The sequence below is a fragment of the Grammomys surdaster genome, unplaced genomic scaffold (assembly GCF_004785775.1).
Source record: "Grammomys surdaster isolate TR1022 unplaced genomic scaffold, NIH_TR_1.0 126091, whole genome shotgun sequence".
Classification (NCBI taxonomy): domain Eukaryota; kingdom Metazoa; phylum Chordata; class Mammalia; order Rodentia; family Muridae; genus Grammomys; species Grammomys surdaster.
The window spans coordinates 2,961,001-2,972,885 of record NW_021620899.1 but is presented as its reverse complement, the minus strand read 5'-3'; the positions used below and the strand labels follow the sequence as shown (position 1 = coordinate 2,972,885).

The following is an 11,885-nucleotide window of genomic DNA, read 5'->3' as shown; positions in this document are numbered from 1 at the left end:
AGGAAATCAAGAAACTGGACATAAACAAACCAAATAATGGAGCTTAAAAATGGGGTACTGATCTAAACAGAAAATTTTTAACTGTGAAATCTCTAGTAAGTGAGAAGCACTTAAAGAATTATTCAAAGTCTTTAGGCTTCAGGGAAATGCAAGTCAAAACAACTCTGAGATTCCATGTTATACTGGTCAGAATAGCCAAGATCAAAACTTCAAGTGACAGCACATGCTGGCCAGGATGTGGAGCAAAGGAAACACTCCTCCATTGCTGGTGTGAAAGCAAATTTGTGCAACTACTTTGAAAATCATTTTAGCAGTTTCTCAGGTAATTGGAAACAGTTATACTCTAAGAGAAAGCTATACAACTTCTGGGTATATACTCAAAAATGTTCGACTATACCAGAATCACATTTGACCAACTATGTTCATAGCAGTTTTATTCATAACATCTAGAAACTGGAATCATCTAGACATCCCTCAACTGAAGATGAATGAAGAAAGTGTGGGACATTGATCTATACAATGGAATACTATTCAATAGTAGAAATGAAGACACCACTGAATTTGCAGGCAAATGGATAGAACTAGAAAATATTATCTTAAGTGAAGTAATCCAGACCCAGAAAGAAACACATGGTATGTAGACACTTGTAAGTGGACATTAGCCATAATATATGAGAAAATATGCTATAATCCATAGACCTCCCCACCACCATAAAAACAACAAAAAAACCCCAAAAAACTAAGTAATAAAGACTAAAGGAGGATCTTTGAATTCCATTCAGAAGAAGAAATAAAATTTACACCCAATGGATGGAGAGAACTGGCTTGGAAAAGAAGTGAAGGGGAAACAAGGGTAGGTATTAGGTGTGGGTAGGTAGGAAAGGACTGTGAGTGAGAACAAGAATCAGTAGGGGGTATCTCTGGGAGTAGCAGAATACCCAGGGATCCAGTAGACTCCCAGTAGACTATGGGAGTGATTATAGCTGAGAATCCCAGCAGTTGGGGACATGGAGACTGAAGTGGCTAACTCCTACAATCAGGTAAAAGTTCAAGTAGTAGGAGGGGGACATGAATCCACCTATAAAATGTTTCAACAAAAATTTGGCCTGCCTACAAGATGCACAGGGGTAAAAAAAGAGGAGAATGAGGGACTAGCCAACCAATGACTGGCCAAACTTTAGATCCATCCCATGGGACAGAGCTAACACCTGACACTATTAATAACACTCTGCTAGGCTTGTAGATGTGAGCCTCACATATATCTCTACTGATAGTCTTCATCCAGCAGCAGATAGAAACAGATGTGGAGATCCATACCCAAACATCAGGCAGAGCTCTGGGAGCTGTAAATAAAGTCTTTAATAAATTTTAATAGTAAATTAATAAGTTGGCTGTAGTTCTTTATCTGATATTCTTCCCAATAATGACACAGAAAGGGCAAGACTCACTTTTAAGCTTTAACCTTAATACCTGGGCAGTCTATTTTTGGTTGTGAGCCTAGCCTTTAACTGCTGAGCCATCTCTCCAGCCTGAGGGCAGTCTAACCCAATCCCCTAACTAATCTACCTCCCAGCAAGATCCCAACAATACTTGTATGTATGGTCCCCAGTGATTTTGTTGAACTGGGAGGAACTCCTACTTCCTTCTGCCTTGTTATAAATCCCAGTCTCCCTTCCTGTCTCTTCTTTCCCTTGGCTGGTAGAAGTCCTGCCTTATTCTCTCTTCTACCCAGCCATTATGTGATCAGTATTGACAAGGCAAAGAATAAATAGTAAGAATTGTTTACACAAGTTTGAGACAGGAGATTCTTGACATAAGCATTACAATGCCATGTCCTGATTGAAACAAAATATGAGGACAAAGAAATCAACACTTGAATAACACATGAATAACAGAGCACAGAAATATTATGCCTACAGCAAGTTTTGTGAAAGAGTTAGAGAAAGGACTGAATGAATCAGAGGTGTCAGGAAGACCACTGAGCCTCAATGGGAGAGGTGGTACTTAGTCCTGCTAGGACTCCATATCCCAGGCTGTGATGGTACCCAAAGGGGTATTTTACTTCTTTGAGAAAAAGAGGAATATAATGGCTGTGAGATTTGTGGGAGTAGAACTGGAAGGAGATGAGTGAGAGAGTCTGCTCTTGGGATGTAATATGAATAAATAAGTTAATGAAAAAAATACTAAAAATGAGAAAAGGTTTTTTTTAATCAATATGTGCTCAGATATCTATATAAAAAATTTATTCCTCAAGATATTAGTGATTTTATTAGTTCTTCTTATAAAATAAGAGTCATTTGGATAATGTATCCAAACCACATCCCCAGACCACATCTAGCCAATTGCTTGTTTTTGTAAACAGTTTTAGAAGCACACAGCCCACCATTCATTCAAAATTTACCTATTTCTGCTTTTGTGCTATAATAGTGGTTTCATGGCTGTAAAGAAAGCTGAATAGTCTTCATAGCTGGAAATATCCTTGCTGGTTCTTTACAACAGTTTCCTAATTCTTAAACAAGATATGCTGTTCTCAAATTGTGGTCTTCGGAACAAAATGAAACTACCTGGAAACTTCTTTAATTTATAATTCTTTGAGTGATATTCATAACTTCCCTAAGGCTATGTCTTGGCAATTCAATTTACATAGCCTTTACTTGATTCTAATTCATATTTTAAGAAGTGCTCCTCAGGACAGACGATGGTTTATTAGATAGGACTACCATCCCCTTCTCTCTTGTTCAAATGTCATCATGTAAAGTTCAGTTTTGAAGAAATATACCCAAATATGCATTTGGTTGTGTGTTGTCTGTGGTTGACTTCATGATGCAATGACACAATTGGGAATCATAGTAAACACCATATCATTAGTTAGAACTGTATACTTAAATTGCTCCCGTGGCTTGAAGAATCATCACAACTCATTTCATAGTGCTATTGAATGGTAAGAAAATATGGGAACCAGAACGCTAGAAAGTCATCCCTTGAGGTAAAGGGCCACTTCTAAGACAAGCTCAGATGTAAGCATGAAATTTCACCAATGTCCTAGATAATGGAACTAACAGAAATGAAAGATGTTACTGATTAGGACTCCTATACATCAGAAAATAACTATGTGTGTTGGCAGAAAACAGATGAAGTGGGAAAAAATAAACAATAACAGCAAATAATCAGTAACAGCTAAAAGAGGAAAAAGAATGTCAAACTTAGTAGATATGAACACCTGCCAGTCTACAATAAAGCTTTAAAAAATGGAAAATGACAATGAGGAAAATACCAATCTTTACTGCATTTTGAAGCTTTCCTGGTATTGACATAACACTTGTCAGTAGGCCAATGAAACATTACCCAAATCTGATAGATATTTCTACTATAAGTGTTATATGTAATGATTTAGTCATTTTTACAGGACATGATTTTTTAAAATGAACTACAAAGGAATTCTATGCTACTTTTTCCCTAACTCTGTTCCTTGCCGGTGCTTTCCTTGGGGTCAAAGAGACTCTAGCTATAACTTGTGGCTCAGGAGTGAGACAGGCTGTATCTCAAGGAAAGTGAAGTTGAAGTTATGGTGGTCAGAAGATATCTAGGAAAGATGAGAAGCAGGAGCAAATATGAGGATCTGCTCATGATAAATTATAAGATGGTAGGGGAGAGGTGACACTGCTAAGGGGACATTGATTTTTGGTGGAATTTCTCAGCCCAAGTATGTCAGTACTATGCAAGTGTGAGAAAGGAAACCTAAGTAGGAGGGCAGAAAGCAGATCACTAGATATATCACCGTGTTTGTACCAAACCCAGAAACCAGATTAGGCAAGTAATAGAAGCCTGGAATAAATGTGTCCACTCATTTAACTATACCCCAATAGAAATAGCATGTAATCCATGGAAAGAATATCATTATCCAGAATTCTATAGACCAGTAGACAGATCATGTAGATGCTGAATTTGAGATGTATGAAGTTTATTCTGTGGGTGGCATCTCCAGCTAAGGAAGAAGGCAAGACCAAAGGTGTGGGACAGAGAACCATCATTTACAAAAGAGACCCATCTCAACAATATGGTCTGAAAATGAAGATGTCACATGTCCTTTTCAGTGGGGTGGAAAGAGGTTTTGATGTTGTGCTTTTTACTTCAAGAAAATGAAAGGCTTGTCTGGGTATGGTAGAGAGTGCCAAACATGAGCTACTAAAGCCTTTTACTACTCTCTAGACATGGAGGGTGAATTTGTTGACCAGTTTAAATTACAATATTCATGTCCAATGGCCCCATGTGGACAAGCAATGGTTCCTTTGAGCCTGACCTCTACAAGTCTGAGATGGAGGTCCAGGATGCAGACCTAAAGGCTCTTCTCAGCCTTCTACAGGTTGAAAGACTCAAAAAAAAATCAAAAAAGGAAAAGGCCTCTAAAACTGTCAAGAAACATTAGAAAAGAATGAAGCTGAGTATTGACAGTCTCAATATGTAGTTCCTGCTGTACTGGAACTTACTATGTAGACCAGGTTTGCCTAGAACTCACAGTGAGCAGTCTGTCTTTGCCTCCTGAGTGCTGGGATTGAAGGTAATTGCCACCATGCCTAGCTTCTTTTTTGAAATACTTTGATATTCCTTCTTTGAAAGAAAAACCAGGAGCCAGAGCAGTAGAATGAAGAGTACTGAGTTCCTGAAGCCATGGAATTGAATACCTTGCTGAAGAGAAAGGATACAATTTATCCTTCTGGAATGACATCCCAAGGAACTGAAGCTCCCACTCACGTAAAATGTTTTGCACGAGACATGGCATTAAAATAAATTTGGATTTGGAAATTAAAAAATGAGAACCACAAGGAAAAAGCCAGAGATTAATAAACAATAATATCAATTTCCATGATCTTGCTAACAAGTCCTTCTTGGTAATAATTCAGAGCATTTGTGTTTAAATTCTTGAGGCGTTGCTGTACATTCCTTGTTCATCTTGCACTCGCATGTAATGGTTGCTATGGGTGACCTAGAAATGAAACCAATCATGGCACTATAATTTAAAACTAAAACAGCTGGCAAAAATCTTCGCTCTTGGAGCATGTTGTCGTAGAAGTAAATGAAAAGGTTGGGAGACTTTTCATTTGCTTCTGTGATAACACGAGCTACTTGAACTAAGGAACATATTAATGTTTCTGCTGAAGTTTTCTATTATGTGTCAGGAGCCCCGTTCCAAGATATCATCGTGGAGGTGATAGAAAAAGACAGATCGTAGAATGAAATGGTTGGTCCTAACACAAAATAATCAGGCATCTTTATATTTCCACTTTACATTATAACAGGAAGCCTGATTAGATTCTGATTCTGTGGTTTTACCTAAAAATAAACCTAGCTAGGAAGGAAGTTTTTTTTTCTATATGTGCTGGTTCTTATTATAAAAGAATCTTTTTTAAAGGCACAAGCACATCATAATCACAGAAACATAATTCTTGCATAGACATAGCTATGGAATGCCAGAAGGAATTCCCATGTGTCATTTCACGTATTTGCAATATACTAATGAAGTCTTTTCTTAGAAAACAAGCCTTCATTTGTGATCATGAATATGGTAATTTACAAAAAGATAGTTCTGTGAAATATATCATTTCACCATTATCAAAGAAAACATAAAACTTATATTTAAAATTACAAAACGTAGTATAATCCAAGCCACTTCACAGTATATATAATAGATTTTAACAATACTTACGGCTTACTAAGTAGAAATTTTGACTATATCTGTAAGTGACCTCTAAGTCAAACTTCTTTTTATTAGTCATATATTTTAGTTAACTATGAAAAATACTGATGCTTCTTGACACATCATGATGTTATTTCTTGTAACCCCCATGGTAGTTTGGGAACAATAATTGCCAGGAGGCATTTATTAAATCTATTACAAATTCAATCAGAAATGTTCCCTAAATATTCATGTGTTTAATACCTATTTTGCCAGCTGTCGTAGGAAGAAATGATATATTGAGAGTTGACTACTGAGGTTGGGACTTTAAGGGTTATAACTCAGTCCTGCATTCAGTCTGGCTCTTACCTTCATGATCGTCCAAATTATAATAAAAAAGCATCTTACTTTGCAGCTATGGATAGGGACATGCATTTCCAGTAAGAGGGACTGCCCTCTTATGTCATGCACCAAATAAACAAAAGCTCTCTACTGGTGTATCTGTCAGCTATTGTATTATAGTGATGAGAAAAGTAAGAAACACAATTTCTGAGTTTATGGAGATTATAGTTTAGCAACCTGATATGCTGTCAACTACCAATGGTTTGTTCTTCTAACCCTGTGGTGGACTGGGCTCTCTGACTCTATACCACAGCACAGCATCAGGAGACACGGTTTATATACTAAGTGCTGTTTAAATTTCAAGCACAGTGCATTTACATTAAATAAACAAATACAGAAATGTTCTGAACAACAACAACAACAACAAAAAGAAGTTGAAAGAGTGATATAGATCTCCTATTTAGGGCCAAAGAGTCCCCCATTGCTGATATTAGCAGTTTTAGAATTAATGTGCTTATATATTAACCATCATCCTCTGTGATAAAGCTTTTCTGATAAGGGTTGGAGGCGAAGCTTGTCTGTGGGGTACAAAAAAGAATATTAGAAGGCAGCTTGTCATCAGATTCACTTAGCAAAACAGTAGTAGTAGGTTCACCTCTATAGCTTATAGTACTTACCTAGCCACTGGCTCTTCATCAGGTTTAGAGTAGCAGAAATCATGGGTTCCATACTATTAAACAGGCTTTAAATTTAATATTAGTGACACACATCATAAACGTGCCACTAAAGTACCAGTTAGAATTTCCTGCTGGAAGGTTACTATTGTAGTGTGTCGGGTTCATAATGAAGTACATGGGTTTTCTCTCTCAGTTATTTACAGAAAACCTTCTGTAATTATGAAAATTAACCACCAGGGAGGAAATAGCTAGCTCAGTCCCCAATTAATCTATCTGTGTTCTGTATTCAAAGTGAGTGGTTGATGTCTTCAGCAATATTGTTTTACCTTCAATTTTGAGTTAAGACACCAAAAGTGATGGTAATAATTTATACAGTTTTGGGGGAATTATGGGCTTTCCCTGACCAACAACTCATGGGAAGAGTTCCCACACCTACCTTTCACTGGAATTTTGATTAATGACTTAGTGCTTCTTGGTCTGAAGTGAGCATTGTCTGCTCATGGAATTTGTTGGTACAACTGCATCACTAATTTAATTGTATTCAAACAATCTTATAATTTAGTGAGTTTCCAAAATTTCTTCCATACATTCAGGTATCATGGTATATCATAGAAGATGAAGCATCAAGAGTGCATGATGATAAGATTTTTATGCCATAAAGAGAGAGGGTACCAGGAAGTTCCACCCTGGTATAATGACCATTAATGGCTTTTCGTGGAGGAAGTGTCATTTTTATCGCTCACAGAAAAGTAGCTGATACTCCAGTGAATATCCTCCCACTCCCACTCAGGGGAACAACTTTAATCAAACTCAGTAAGTCATAAACACTCCCCCAAACAGATGCTGGAGAGGGAGTCCTTAGGAAGATCGGGTTTCAGTTGAAGTGGAAAGAGGAATATAAGAAGGAAATGGGTGGGAATCACTAAACTGTAGTGTATATGAGCATGAAATTCTCAAATAATTAATATCTAAATTAATTAAAAAGGTATACTTGAAAAATCTGAGAATAAAATGACTTTCAAGTTCTGTCATAAGTTTGGAGGTCCTAAAAGATAATAGAATAATTTTTACTAGTCTATATGATCATAGCAAGATAGCACCAATGTTTCTAACAGGAAACAACTTCCAGGAATTTGTAAATAGAAAAAGAAGTAGAAGAAGAAGAAGGAGGAGGAGAAGGAGGAGGGGGAGGGGAGGGGGAAGGAGAGGGGGAGTAGGAGGAGGAGGAGGAGGAGGAGGAGGAGAAGGAGAAGGAGAAGAAGAAGAAGAAGAAGAAGAAGAAGAAGAAGAAGAAGAAGACAAAAATTATTCCAATAACTTCAATAGAATACTACAATTATACTGCCAGTCAATACAAATATAAAAATTATAAATAACAACTGATAAAATGTCACAAATCCAGATTCTACAGATGAATCTGTGGTTAAGAGCCCTGGCTGCTCTTGGAGATAACCTATGTTTGACTCACAGCACTCAAAAGGTAGTTAACAATAGTCTGTAACTCTAATTCAATCCAATGTACTGTTCTAGACTCTTCAGACATTACATGTATGAGGTACACATATATAAATGCAGGCAAGGAACCCATATACATAAAATAAAAATATATGAAATCTCGAAATAATTAAAATCACTAATACAGAACATATATTAACCTTTACACAAGAGAAATGAAGATTAGAATGATGGAAGTTTTTATTTCTTTACTTTGAAACATATTAAATATTTGAAGGTTTGGAAGCACAATTTGTTGGTAAGTAAAATAGATATTCTCATTCAGAAACCACTTTTGTAATTGGTAAAAACAAGACAATTTTTAGACATGTGGAGAAACATTTTCAGTTGACAGGTTTGAGGGGAACAATTCAGTTGACACACAGTGTGCATAGATCAGGGACTTTTGCTCAGAATCCTGCACTATGAAGAGCATAACCCTCCACAATAAAAAGCATTATCTGGTCAAAAAGATTAATAGTGCCACCGTTGAAAACTCTTACCTTTAATTAGTTTTGTAATATTGGTGATAAATTAAGTTGTATACATAACAAAGTTATTTTATCCAGGAATTTATCCTTCAGATCTACTTGAGATAAAAGTAATGTATACAGAATCATTGAAGCACAGAAAAACATGATAAAAAGGAAAACAGTGAACAACTATGACATTCATCATTAAGCATTGGTTTAGGAATGTATCCATATGCACTTGTAACATGAATAGATATTTATTATTTGTGCTTCATTAAAGAATTACTTCAGACATACTATTTAAAAATAGGATGTGCTTTTAAAATGGGAGAGGAAATTCTATGTTCTTATTCTTCAGTGTAACGTGGAGGATCAGAAGAAATCAGATCAATAAGGGATGATGTTGGATTTCAGTTCTATTCAATAATTACGCTACTAATTCTTTGAGGAATAAAAATAATGATCAAGTATTTGTTGGAAAATTTTCCTTAAAAGAGACAACTTGGAAGATAAATATACTAAAGATTTCTTAGTAAATAGAACAAAGAGTTTAAGAATAAATAAGAAAGGAATAAGTTAATTTTTTCCCCATATTGTTGACTCTAGCTAGGTAAGCATTTGTTTTCCTTAAGTGTAAGGACTGTTACATGAATTGTCACAGGAAGATTGTTTGTCAGGACACCTACAAAGTTACATGAAACACTACCCTGAATCCTTAAAGACAGAAGTAAAGAAGGGAGGAGACCAATAAGGTTAATCCTACATGACAATATGGGAATTCTAAGTAACTGAATCTGTGAAAATTGGTAATTAAAGTACAGGCGAGTTTTGTAGAAGTAATTACTTTTAACATTGGACACAATAGGTGAGAAAAGAACAGAGATTGGTATTCCTCACTCCTACAACTTCTAAGATCCACTGCTGTGTCGTGCTTCTTCCAATTTTTAATAAGAAATAAGTTAAATGGTTCCTGCTGATAATTTTTAAGGCAGTCAAGGGTAGAAGACAAAGGTTTTGCTAATAATTGTGTGTTGGGGGAAGGAATGGGAGCATGTGGAGAATGGCAAGGGAGCCACTCTTGATTCGGGATGATTCTGTCACGATTTGCTTTAAGAACACTTTAGTTTTGTTATTGACAGAAACCTAAAAGTTAGCTCTCTAATTAGCACTTCATCCTTAATAACCTGTGTCCCTACATTTTCAGTTGCCACTCATATCAAAGGCATTATTGCCTTTGAAAATAGCTTCACACCTGTGGATACAGCTCAGTGATAACATACTTTTCCAACATGTTTGAATATCCCATGAGGTCAACATAACAAATAACACTGAACTCTTTGGAGAGTGCGTGTCTTTATAGTGATCTTTAAAATTCTGCAATGATAATTATCCTACCATTATGTGATAGTATGATAAAAATAGTTCATTACAGTTCTGTTGATATTTTGGTATTGTTCAAATATGAATGTTTTCTGGGTCATTACACATGAGTTCATGATGAACCTAAATGCATATTCACTTGCTAAATTTTTAACCAGAAAAGATATGTTTTGTTCCTAAAAGAGTATGTAAGATATACATGTTTTAAAACTATCACTAGCATCCTTCCATACATGCTAATTTGTTCTTGTCATTTTTTCCTATATGAAAACAGGTCTGCTGTTTTTTTCCTATATGAACCAAAGTAACTTTCCAAGGCAGTGTGTTATTTATTTAGATGTTCCTGTAATTAATTTTGCCTGTACTCTTTTTGTACTTAATATTGATGATAAGCCATGATTGATAAAAAAAAAGTTGGTATAATCAGATTAGAGACACCACACCACATACAAGGCTACTGGAAGCAAGGAAAAAAAAAGCATTAAAGACATTTACAAATCAATTCTCCTAAGTAAGCCATTTAGTAGAACTGGGAAAGAAAGAACTTTAAAATATTTACAAAAACCACAAGGATTTTCTTCTCAACAGGGATTATAATACAATTCACTTGGACTGCTACATGTGTTACTTCCTCTTGGTGTATTTACGGAGAGCAAAGCTACCCTACAGCTAGGATCTTCTGCAGCAAAGGGCTTCCTCTGTGGTTCAGCATGATGCCTAAACTGAAAGTGTCTTTTCAAATATTAGGCAGCCTTCGTCCCCTCTGTGAAGTCTATAGACTATCACCAAGGAGCTGACATTTAACTAACAAATTTTCTCTTAGATGAATGATTTGAGTCAAGTGGCATAAAATGACTTCAAAGTGCTCAGAAATTGAATCCAAGAGTCAGATTATGTTGAACAGAAGCCTTCTGGGCATGTTTTATAACCATGTCAGAAGTTCAACTTTTCTTTTTATTGAGACTTAGACTAATGCATTGCAAGGTAATTCTTGTAGTCCTAATTATTCTAACACATTCAAATATTATTGGAGTTTGCAAAGCAAGACAGTCCTAACATTACTGACATTACATACTAGCAGATCAAATAATATCAAACCATATACATCCTAGACACCAAAGTACAAAATATGATAATCAGAACATTTCAAATATTTCATGATAGGAAAATCATCAAGTTAATGAATGTGTTGATAATACAACTATTACCTCTTAAAACGTCTTTATTTTCAATGTATTTTGATTTAAAAATAAATGACAATTCTCAACAATTAAGAGGTACCATAAATTGCTACCCTTCACTGATTTCTTCTAGTGGTAAATTATTGCATAAATATACTGTAGGAGACTGACTTTGAAAAAATCCTTTCATCTTAGTCACCTTTGACATGCAATCATTTCTGCAGTCATTGCTATAACAAAGCAACTCTGAGAAGAGACAAATCTACTATGTTCCCATTTATGACTATATTCATATCCTTCTAGCACTTCACCCACACATAGCTTCTATTGAGAGCAAAGTGTCCTCTATCTGAATAACTGCTATATCAGTGATACTATACAGGCTTAGGAGAGAGAGCTCAGTTTATGAGCATTTGTGGCTCCTGCACAGGATCTGGATTGTATTCCTAGCACTCACATGGCATCTCATGATTGCCTGTAACTGCAATTCCAGAAGATTAAATGGATATCCTCGAATGTTCATGATTATTTAATACACATAGCACGCACGAACACACACACATACACATGCATGCATCATATCACAAATACATATAAAATAGAATTTCAAAAATGGTATAAAATAGAAACATATTGTATGTAAGAATTTGAGATTTGGCTTGCT

General features: G+C 35.7%; 1 pseudogene; it reads left to right on the top strand.

Moving 5' to 3' along the window:
• The first annotated feature begins 1,007 nt into the window (after positions 1 to 1,007).
• LOC114611287 lies at positions 1,008 to 11,391 on the top strand (annotated as a pseudogene).
• Positions 11,392 to 11,885: the final 494 nt, after the last annotated feature.